This window comes from Elgaria multicarinata, chromosome 6 (assembly GCF_023053635.1).
Source record: "Elgaria multicarinata webbii isolate HBS135686 ecotype San Diego chromosome 6, rElgMul1.1.pri, whole genome shotgun sequence".
NCBI classification, from domain to species: domain Eukaryota; kingdom Metazoa; phylum Chordata; class Lepidosauria; order Squamata; family Anguidae; genus Elgaria; species Elgaria multicarinata.
The window spans coordinates 111,101,478-111,111,624 of record NC_086176.1 but is presented as its reverse complement, the minus strand read 5'-3'; the positions used below and the strand labels follow the sequence as shown (position 1 = coordinate 111,111,624).

General features: G+C 43.9%; 1 protein-coding gene across 3 annotated transcripts in view; it reads left to right on the top strand.

The window, feature by feature from the left end:
• Positions 1-464: 464 nt before the first annotated feature.
• Positions 465-10,147, top strand: part of SLC14A1 (solute carrier family 14 member 1 (Kidd blood group)) — a 44,194-nt gene continuing 34,511 nt past the window's right edge. For all 3 annotated transcript variants that reach the window (XR_010025562.1, XM_063128294.1, XM_063128293.1), the window contains exon 1: positions 465-633. The gene's annotated coding sequence lies outside the window, so the exon portion shown is untranslated. The remainder of the gene's footprint in view (positions 634-10,147) is intronic.

The following is a 10,147-nucleotide window of genomic DNA, read 5'->3' as shown; positions in this document are numbered from 1 at the left end:
TGGCTAGCTGGAGATGTCAGGGATTGAATCTGGAACCTTTGGCAAGAGAAGCACGTGTGCTTCTGCTAAGCTTTTGTCCCTCCTTAACAGGTGGCTTTGGCATTGCAAACTTAGTCCTTTTGATGCTAAGAAATCTCCTGTTCAGCATTCTCTATGGATGGATGGATGGATAGATAGATAGATGACTTTAAAAGACAGTGGACATGATCCAGTCAAAATTAAGCACTTTTACATCCTACAGTTTTCAACAATAATGTTTTGAGCATCGATTGGATTGTGTCCAATGTATCTGTGTGTGTTTGTGTCATACTAAACCTTCCTTAGCTAGAGAGAAAATAGGCAAAGAGGAGAGAAAAATAATGGGAAGCCAGCAAGGGGAGTGGAACGGGATTTTGATAAACAACCTGGTCAAAAACTTAGGAAGGAGCAATGCTCCTGTATTATTGCTTGGGAGACCTGGCTGTATGTGCGCAAAGGGGGGAGGAGGGCTCCTATGAAGACTTATGCTATGCTGCGAGTTGTGAGCTATATAAAGTGAGGCACGTTCACTTCCACTATCACTGTCCCTGCACGCTCCTGTTAAGCGATAAACTTGGCAGAGCAGAAAGCTTCCTGGTTGGACGGCAGCTTGAGGTAAGAGAGCTCAGTTTATTTGCTTGTTTAATGCAAAGTGGTGCTTTAATTCTACAGTGCCCTCTTGAAATTTGGTATGGGGATTGGGGCTACCTGTTTCTTCTCCCTGTCAGCAAGTGCTTGTTGGAAAAGAGTCATTGAAAACAGTCCAGGAGCAAATACAGTAAACCAGAGTAAGGCTGTGTAACCTTTGGATCACACACTAGGCAGCAAGTCCCATTGAATTCAGTGGGACTCCGGTGTAAATATGCACTTACGAATACTGAAGAATACTGAATCCGTGCTAACCAAACCATTCTAATCAAACTGTGACAATTAGGTGATGTTTTCATTGTTTTCCAGTGCAAGGGAAGGTCCCACCACCAGATGGACTGCAGTTGCAATTGGAGGTGCACTTACTTGGGAGTAAGCCTCATTGAAGTCAGTGGGACTTACTTCTGAGTAATCGTGCCTAGGCTTGTACGGCACATCTCACTTATTTGCCCCTCTGAGTTGCCTTTTAATGAAAAACAACCGGTGGGAAGAGATAACTGGCCGAAAGAGACAGGAAACATTTTAAAGTTAAGATAAGTGTCTGGAAGGTTAAATGTTTGTGTTTATATTCATGGGCGGTTTGGGCTTTAAAACATATAAAAGCCATTCATGGTTACAGAAGGGTTCACTCTAACAGTAGAAATGGATTATTGATTTGCTATGAGGTGGAGACTATACAATTGTCAGATTTCCTGCCAATTTCCAGAGGGGTAGCTGTGTCAGCCTGTTGTAGGGAAATAAACCACCAAGGAGAGTTGTGTGGCTACTTAAAGACTAACTAACTTATTCTGGCACAAGCCTTCATGAATTTGAATGCTGTCCACTTGACAGTGTCTATAAAATCTTATGCCAGAATCAATTTGTTAGTCCTTAAAATGCTGCAAAACTCTTCGTTGTTTTAGATTCCTTACCGTGACTATTTGGCAGTGTTACTGTGGAAGACATTTGATTAGGGTGACCATATGAAAAGACGGACAGGGCTCCTGTATCTTTAACAGTTGTATTGAAAAGGAAATTTCAGCAGGTGTCATTTGTATATATGGGGAACCTGGTGAAATTCCTTCTTCATCACACCAGTTAAAGCTGCAGGTGCCCTGCCCTCTTTTAAATCTGGTCACTCTAGCATAGCTCCTGCACCTTTAACTGTGGTGATGAAGAGGGGATTTCACCAGGTTCTCCATATATACAAATGACACCTGCTGAAATTCCCTTTTCTATGCAACTGTTAAAGATACAAGAGCCCTGCCCTCCTTTTCATATGGTCACCCTAATTTAATGGATTTCAGTAGAGGAATTCTGCTTCACACTGTCTGGAGATATGGCCAGTTCCCAACAAGATGATTAAAAGCAGCAAATCCATGAATAACATGATTCATGCTGAGATGTTTAAAAACCTGTTTCTCAGAAATCAGCAGTCCGATAGAGAAGGAATGCTGTTACATGCTGAGTTGCTGATAACCCTTGTCTTACGGAATTTGGAAGACTTGTCCCCCATCTGCACCCCGGGTTAGGGAATTAGAGACCAATTGTATCTTCTACTCTTCTCATGAGGAAATGACATTTCATTTTGGAGGCACAAATGATTTTGTGGGCAGAGGTGGACAAGGTGATCTACATGTAACACGCTGCCCCGAGATGCCAATGATATAGTGTGTGATACAAATGTTTTAATAAATAATAATATTTCTCCCTACCTCCCTAGACTGGAGTTAGGGTGTTGAATGGAAACGCTTGGGAATATTGTTAAAAAGCCCTGCTGGATCAGAACAAGTCTATCTGGTCCCGGATCCTGTATCCTACAGGGGACACAAAATGAAAGAATAATCTCAGGACGCTATAAATGAATTTATTGCTGAAAAGCCTGACACATTTTGGCCTCTTGCTTTTTATTAGCCCTTCTTCAAGAGGCAGTAAAAATACATATATAGAAAAGCAAGAATGAGACAACACAAAAATAAAACTTTTTTTTCAATTAAAAAAGCACATTGCAAGCACAGCCTGTACATACATGTAGACATAACATAATTTCGTTCCATATTAAAGATTGTTTCAGTACAAAGTTTATCCTTATTATAACCTCCTCCCAAAAGGGGCAACAACTGGGCATTGCCAAAACATATGAATTCAAAAAGCATTAGGTGCATTACATCTCCAACAGTTATGTAAATTAGACAAACCGATATTGAAAAGGTTTTGTGGAGCCCAATAGACATGAAACAAGATTTTTTGCTGAATAAGACATAGCCTAAGATCCATAGAATCTTCAGTTACAGACTCTAAGGCAACAATCTATTGATTAGGCAAAGCAGGACACTCCAATTCTCTACTCCAATCCTGCCTTAAACTGTGGATGTCATATTTATTTACTGCTACTAAATGCTTATCTCTATACTGTATATAAAATGCTTAGGTATGTTTCCATAAAGGCTTCAGCTGGTACAGGTTGCTAAGCAACAGTAACAATGTGTAACGTCAGCTGTTACAGGTTGCTAAGCCCCTCGCCCAACTCCTCCAGGCTTTCCAAGGTAATCCTGCCCCCCTTTTTGCCTCTTCACTCCCCCCATGAAGGGGGAAGTGCCACGGTCTGGATCATGAGCGAGGCATGGCCGGGGCCCTTGGTGGCCGGGTGGGAGGCCGCTCACCTGCTGCGAGCCCAGGCCCTGGCCTAATCTCATGTGAGCTGGGCAGGTGGCCCAAGGCTGACAGGAACCCTGGGGAGAGGGTCCGGATCATGAGCGAGGCATGGCCGGGGCCCTTGGTGGCCGGGTGAGAGGCCGCTCACCTGCTGCGAGCCCAGGCCCCGGCCTAATCTCATGTGAGCTGGGCGGGTGGCCCAAGGCTGATAGGAACCCCGGGGAGAGGGTCCGGATCATGAGCGAGGCATGGCCGGGGCCCTTGGTGGCCAGGTGGGAGGCCGCTCACCTGCTGCGAGCCTAGGCCCCGGCCTAATCTCATGCAAGATGGGCAGGCGGCCCAAGGCTGACAGGAACCCTGGTGAGAGGGGGACACCTGCTCCCCCTCTCCCCAACCTCCCTGCCCCCCAGGTCTGCCAGATGGCACTATATCAGCAGCCTCCAAGCAGCCTGCACCCCCACAATGATATTTAATTAATAAACTTTAAGATTATGCTACAACGGCGTATGTTACACCAGGTACAGCTAGTATATATATAATGGGTCATGCGTCGACATGTCTGTTGAGCTGCTATAAGTGTTTCTAACAATAATGGAGGTTCTGAATCTGTAAAAGCAGCTGGACCAAACCTAGATTCCAGCAAGTGTTGCAATTGCAAGTATTGCCATTCAGCTGTAATAGGTAAATTATATTTAGCTTGCAAATCAGAAAATGACAAAAACTCATCATCTGGACCTATTAATTGATCCGAAGTAAAAATTATCTTATCTGTCCACGTCCTCCACAAAAATGCTTTCTTTCCAATTCTTAAATCTGGATTTCCCCATAAAGTCAATTTTGTGTGGGAGAATGGATCAAACTGTAATTACCATGATACTATACGCCATACCTTTCTAACAGCCAAGATTGTAGGAGGGGGGTTATTTATTTGAATGTGTCGAGAACTGAATGCCATCCATTTGGGAAGAGCTTCTAACATAAAGATTCCAAAATTGACCAAGGTGGCAAAACTAAGCAAACAGGAAAAGACCAAAACTTAGTACAAGCCAATAAGTAGGCCTGATTATACAAAACCAGGTCTGGAAAACCAAACCCACCTCCTTTAATTGGAAGTTGCATCCGTTTCAAAGATATCCAAGGTGAGGAAGAACCCCAGAAGAATTTATGAAACAAAGCATTAAGTTGTTGGAAATATTTGCCAGGTATAAGTAAAGGAATCTCACATATAACATAGAGTATTTGAGGTACAATGATCACCTTAAGTGTGTGGACTTTTATACACTAGAACCACAAGGATGAGAAGCAGCTGTCTGAGAAAAGAATTGGAGTGGATTTTGAAATTAAATACCCTGTTTCCGCAGTGGCTAAAAGAAGAGTTGGAGTTTTGACCATTCCTGTAACTGCCCTGTAGTTTCAAGACATTCCCTTGGGTTTGTAGCTCTATCCAGATATGAGAAGACCTTGAGTAAATTGCCCTATTATGGTAACACCTGTAAGAAACTCAAAGAAAAACTTGTCTAACATAGGCTTCAGTACATCCCTTCTAGTCGCCATTACAAGACAATTTGTTTTTAATAATTTCTGCAGACATTGTTACGAGTATGTAATGTTTTAACAGTTTGATACTATTTAAATATATTATTATTATTATTATTATTATTATTATTATTATTATTATTATTTGTTTATATAGCACCATCAGTGTACATGGTGCTGTACAGAGTAAAACAATAAAATAGCAAAACCCTGCCGCATAGGCTTACATTCTAATAGAATCATAATAAAACAATAAGAAGGGGAAGAGAATGCACCAAACAGGCACAGGGTAGAGTAAAACTAACAGCATAAAAGTAAGATCAAAATCAAGGTTTTAAAAGCTTTAGAAAAAAGGATAGTTTTTAGCTGAGCTTTAAAAACTGCGATTGAACGTAGTTCGCAAATGTTCTGGAAGAGCGTTCCAGGCGTAAGGGGCAGCGGAAGAAAATGGACGAAGCCGAGCAAGGGAAATAGAGACCCTTGGGCAGGTGAGAAACGTGGCATCTGAGGAGCGAAGAGCACGAGCGGGGCAATAGTGTGAGATGAGAGAGGAAAGATAGGAAGGAGCTAGACCGTGGAAAGCTTTGAAGGTCAACAGGATAAGTTTATATTGGATTCTGAGGTGAATTAGAAGCCAATTAAGAGATTTCAGAAGTGGAGTTACATGGTCAGAGCGGCGAGCCAAGAAGATGATCTTAGCAGCGGAGTGGTGAACAGAAACCAACGGACTGATGTGAGAAGAAGGAAGGCCAGTGAGAAGAAGGTTGCAGTAGTCCAACCGAGAAATAACCAATGCATGAACAAGAGTCTTGGAGGAGAGACAGACAAAAATGATCGAATCCTGACAATATTATACAGGAAAAAACGACAGGATTTAGCTACTGCCTCAATATGAGGAATAAAGGAGAGCGAGGAGTCAAATATAAAGCCAAGACTACGAGCTTCCTTGACTGGAGTAAGTGTAACATTATTGACAGTAAGAGAGAAACTTTTCTGTGAAATTATGTTATGCCCATGCCGTGCTTGCAATGTGCTTTTTTAATTGAAAAAAACTTTTATTTTTGTGTTGTCTCATTCTTGCTTTTATATATATAGTGTTACAGCCCCCTGAAGAAGGGCTAATGAAAAGCAAGTAGCCAACATGTGTTGTGCTTTTCAGCATCCTGAGATTATTCTCTCTTTTTGTGTTCATCTTACACCTTTATTCCCTACAGTGGCCAACTAGGTGCCTTTAGGAACCCAACCAGCAGGGTGTGAATGTGAGGGCATTCTCCCAATGTTTCTTCCTGGCTACAGGCATTCTGTGGCACGTTGCCTCTGAATAGAGACATTCCATATGGCCTCTGAACATAGACATGGTCTGAAGGCACATGAGGCAGCCACCCTCTGAAGCTAAGCAGGTCTGGGTCTGGTCAGTGCTTGGAAGGGAGACCACTTGGGAACCACATGTCCCAAAATGGAAGAAAGGTGGTATGTAAGAGTAATTAAAAGGGGGAAATGGCCATCACTGCTAATAAGAACATAAGAGCCATGCTGGATCAGACCATGGGTCCACCTAGTCCAGCACTCAATTCACACAGTGGCCAACCAGCTGTCAACTAGGGACCAACAAAGGAGGACACTGCAACAGTACTCTCCCACCCATATTAGTTATTGGCATTCTCCTCCTCCTTGAATTTGTCTCGTCATCTTTTAAAGCTATCAGTCTACGCCAGGGTTGTTGGACATCAGACTTGCACAGCACTTTCTATTAGCCCCACCCAAGTGACTGCTGATCATTTGACAGCTTACCAGCTTCTGCTTGGTTTTCTCCCCATTCTGAAAGGTCTCTCCTGGAATGCGGTCCCCAACATTGCATTTGGGCCTCAGACTGAAAGAGGTTCAACACCCCTGGTCTCAGCCAGTGTGGCAATCTTGTGGCCATGAGTGCCATAAATTCATTCCATGCTTTGCACATCAAGAACAGAGTTTCTTCTGATGACCCAAAGTTCCGGTATTATGGGCCATGGAGAAAAGCTGGTGTCTAGCCATGTTCAAGTCTACTCCCTTAACACAATTTTATTTTGGATGATGCCATGAATGAATTTCTTAGGGCATGGCTAGTCTTTGTTCTCCTTCTCCCAAACTTTCCTCAACTGCCACTCACCCTGCCCACCATTCCATTCTAGCCTCAGCTATCAGTCATTCCTCTTCTGTTTCAATGGCATAGTCCGGCTTTTACATAAAAATCCTAAACTTTATTCAGTAATTCCTGCATCTGTCTTGGATGTTGTGGTTTAGGCCGTAGCTAGACCTAAGGTTTATCCCAGGATTGTCCTGGGGTCAAACCTGTTCATCTAAGTGCCGCACAGGGCATCCAGCACTCATGCAGGGACGAACCCGGGATGATCCTGGGATAAACCTTAGGTCTAGCTACAGCCTTAGTTAAAACAGGAGGGAAATGCAGCATAAAAAATCTCAAGTTAAAAGGCCTTGGAAAATAAAATTTAAAAAATCACTTGGCCAGCCTGCCTGGGAAAAATAAATCCATAAGCAGGGTGCCACAACTAAGAAGTCCCACTCTCCAGTTGTCTCCCACCACACCTCAGATGGTGTTCAAAGATTAACAGGTTATTTATGGACCTAGGCTTACGCCTACACCTCCCAGCATGCCTTGGGTGGGAGGGAAGATTTGCCAGGCTTTGGCGGCCATTTTCTGGAAGTGGCTCGCCATCCTGGGGCTGAAGGTAGAGTGCCTGTGGCCAGCTGCCTTGGTTGCTAGGCACCACCAGGAGTGGTAGAGAAGAAGGGTCCAGCTCCAGGCCTGTTGCCAATGGCAACAACTCAGCCAGCCTGCTCCCTCACAGAGAGAGAGAAAGAGAGAGAGAGAAGAAGAAGAAGAAGAAGAAGAAGAAGAAGAAGAAGAAGAAGAAGAAGAAGAAGAAGAAGAAGAAACTGTATTTAATTCGTTTAAAGTTACCTCACAGACCTAGCACCAGCCTACCTTGCAAGGTTGTCATGAGGGTGAGAGAGGGGGAAAAGAAACAAATTTAATCCGTTTGAAAGTTAACACACAGGCCTAGCGCTGGCCTACTACTTTAAGATGAGTACTTCACAGACATATATCTTAGGGCCCCCGAGTAATGCCGGGTAATGCCTAGATTTGAACTCATTCAAAGAAATTAGGTGTTCCTTGACCATTTGTTTATCAATCTCAAACTGCAATCCTAAAGCTTTTAAAACTTGATGTTGTGCAGACTTCTACTGTTACTTTCTACTGTTAGTTTTTCCCTACCCAGTGCCTGCTTACCCTACCCTGTACCTGTTTGCATTCTCTTCCCCTCCTTATTGTTTTACTATGATTTTATTAGATTGTAAGCCTATGTGGCAGGGTCTTGCTATTTACTGTTTTACTCTGTACAGCACCATGTACATTGATGGTGCTATATAAATAAATAATAATAATAATAATAATAATCTGTTATCAATTTGCCATCCTCATTAAGCAGTTGAACCACCATTTTTTTCCTCTGTCTTTTACTATTCGCGTATCTGAAGAAAGCCTTTTTATTGCTTTTAGCATCCTTCGCTAATCTCAGCTCATTCTTGGCTTTAGCCTTCCTGACGCCATTTCTGTGCCACCTGTCTGTACTCTTCTTTTGTAGCCTGGCTTTCCTTCCACTTCCTATATGTATCCTTCTTTTGTTTTCAAGTCATCGCTAAGCTTTTTGTGGAGCCACATTGGTGTCTCTCAGGAGATCCGAGTTCTAGTCCCCAGTCAGTGTAGGTGCCAGGCAAACCTCCTTAAGAAGCTCATTCCACAGCCAGGGTGCCACAGCAGAGAAGGCCCTCCTCCTAGTAGCCACCTGCCTCACTTCCTTTGGCAGGGGCTCATGGAGAAGGACTCCTGAGGATGACCTTAGGGTCTGGGCAGGTACATATGGGAGGAGGCGTTCCTTTAGTTAGCCTGGACTCAAGCTATTAACCTTTCCTCATAGGGTAGCTGCTCCACCCCTGGGGTCATTTTAGTTGCTCTTGTCTGCACTTTTTTCAACTCTGTAATGTGCCTGCAAGCATTGTGTAAGCAAGGCACACTTCCACTGCTCCACTCAACTCTGGATTATAGAATCATAGAATCATAGAATAGCAGAGTTGGAAGGGGCCGTCTAGTCCAACCCCCTGCTCAATGCAGGAATCCACCCTAAAGCATCCCTGACAGATGGTTGTCCAGCTGCCTCTTGAATGCCTCTAGTGTGGGAGAGCCCACAACCTCCCTAGGTAACTGATTCCACCATCACACTGCTCTAACAGTCAGGAAGTTTTTCCTGATGTCCAGCCGGAATCTGGCTTCCTTTAACTTGAGCCCGTTTTCCGTGTCCTGCACTCTGGGAGGAGGTGCCCCAATCCAGGTGCCCCAATCCTTGGAGCTCTGCAACTACATTTATCCAAATGCAGTTACAGCGGCCTTTTCAGACCCATCTGCCCCATCAATATCGGGAGGTCAGTGAGGGAGAGGGCAGATCCTGCCTTCAGGCTTGCAGGATCTGCTTTGTCTTTTACTGGTATCTTAAGGTTCACCAGGTGCAAAATACGGGCTGGGGGGGGACAGGAAACATTTACTTAGAATTAAGGAACAGGGTGCCCCAGGGATTTGTTTTCAGGACCAGAGCTAAGCTGGCAATCCTGTCATGCCCCGACTCCCACAAGCTTTCTTCTATTTTAGCAGCCGGTGTGTTGGAATGGGACTCAGGAGATCCGGGTTCGAGTCCCCAGTCGGCCTTGAAGCTCACTGGGTGACTTCAGGACAGTCACTGACTTTCAGACTAACCTACTTCACAGGGTTGTTGTGAGGATAAAATGGAGAGGAGAAGGACGTTGCAAGCTGCCTTGGCTACCAGGAGGTCATCTGAGGGCCTTCTCCTGGTGGTTCCACATAGATCCATCCTCCGATTGGAGTCCACCAGGGGAAGAGCCTTCAGCGTGGTGGCCCCCCTCCTGTGGATCTCCCTGCCTCTGGAGGTCAGGCAGGCGCCTTTCGGCGCCTCCCGAAAACATCTTTATTCCAAGAAGCCTTTCTTTAACATGCAGCCTTGGATTTCCGTTATTGCTTCTTTTAAATTTTGTTTTAACTGTTTTATTCTGTTTTTATTTTCATTTTACCTTGTACACTGCTCTGAAATTTTTTCAATGGGGAGCGGTATATAAATATTCTAAATAATAATAATAATAATAATAATAATAATAATAATAATGGGGTGGGGAAGGAGGGATCTAAAGATCATCATCATCATCATCATCATCATCATCATCATCATCCATTTAGAAGGGGAAG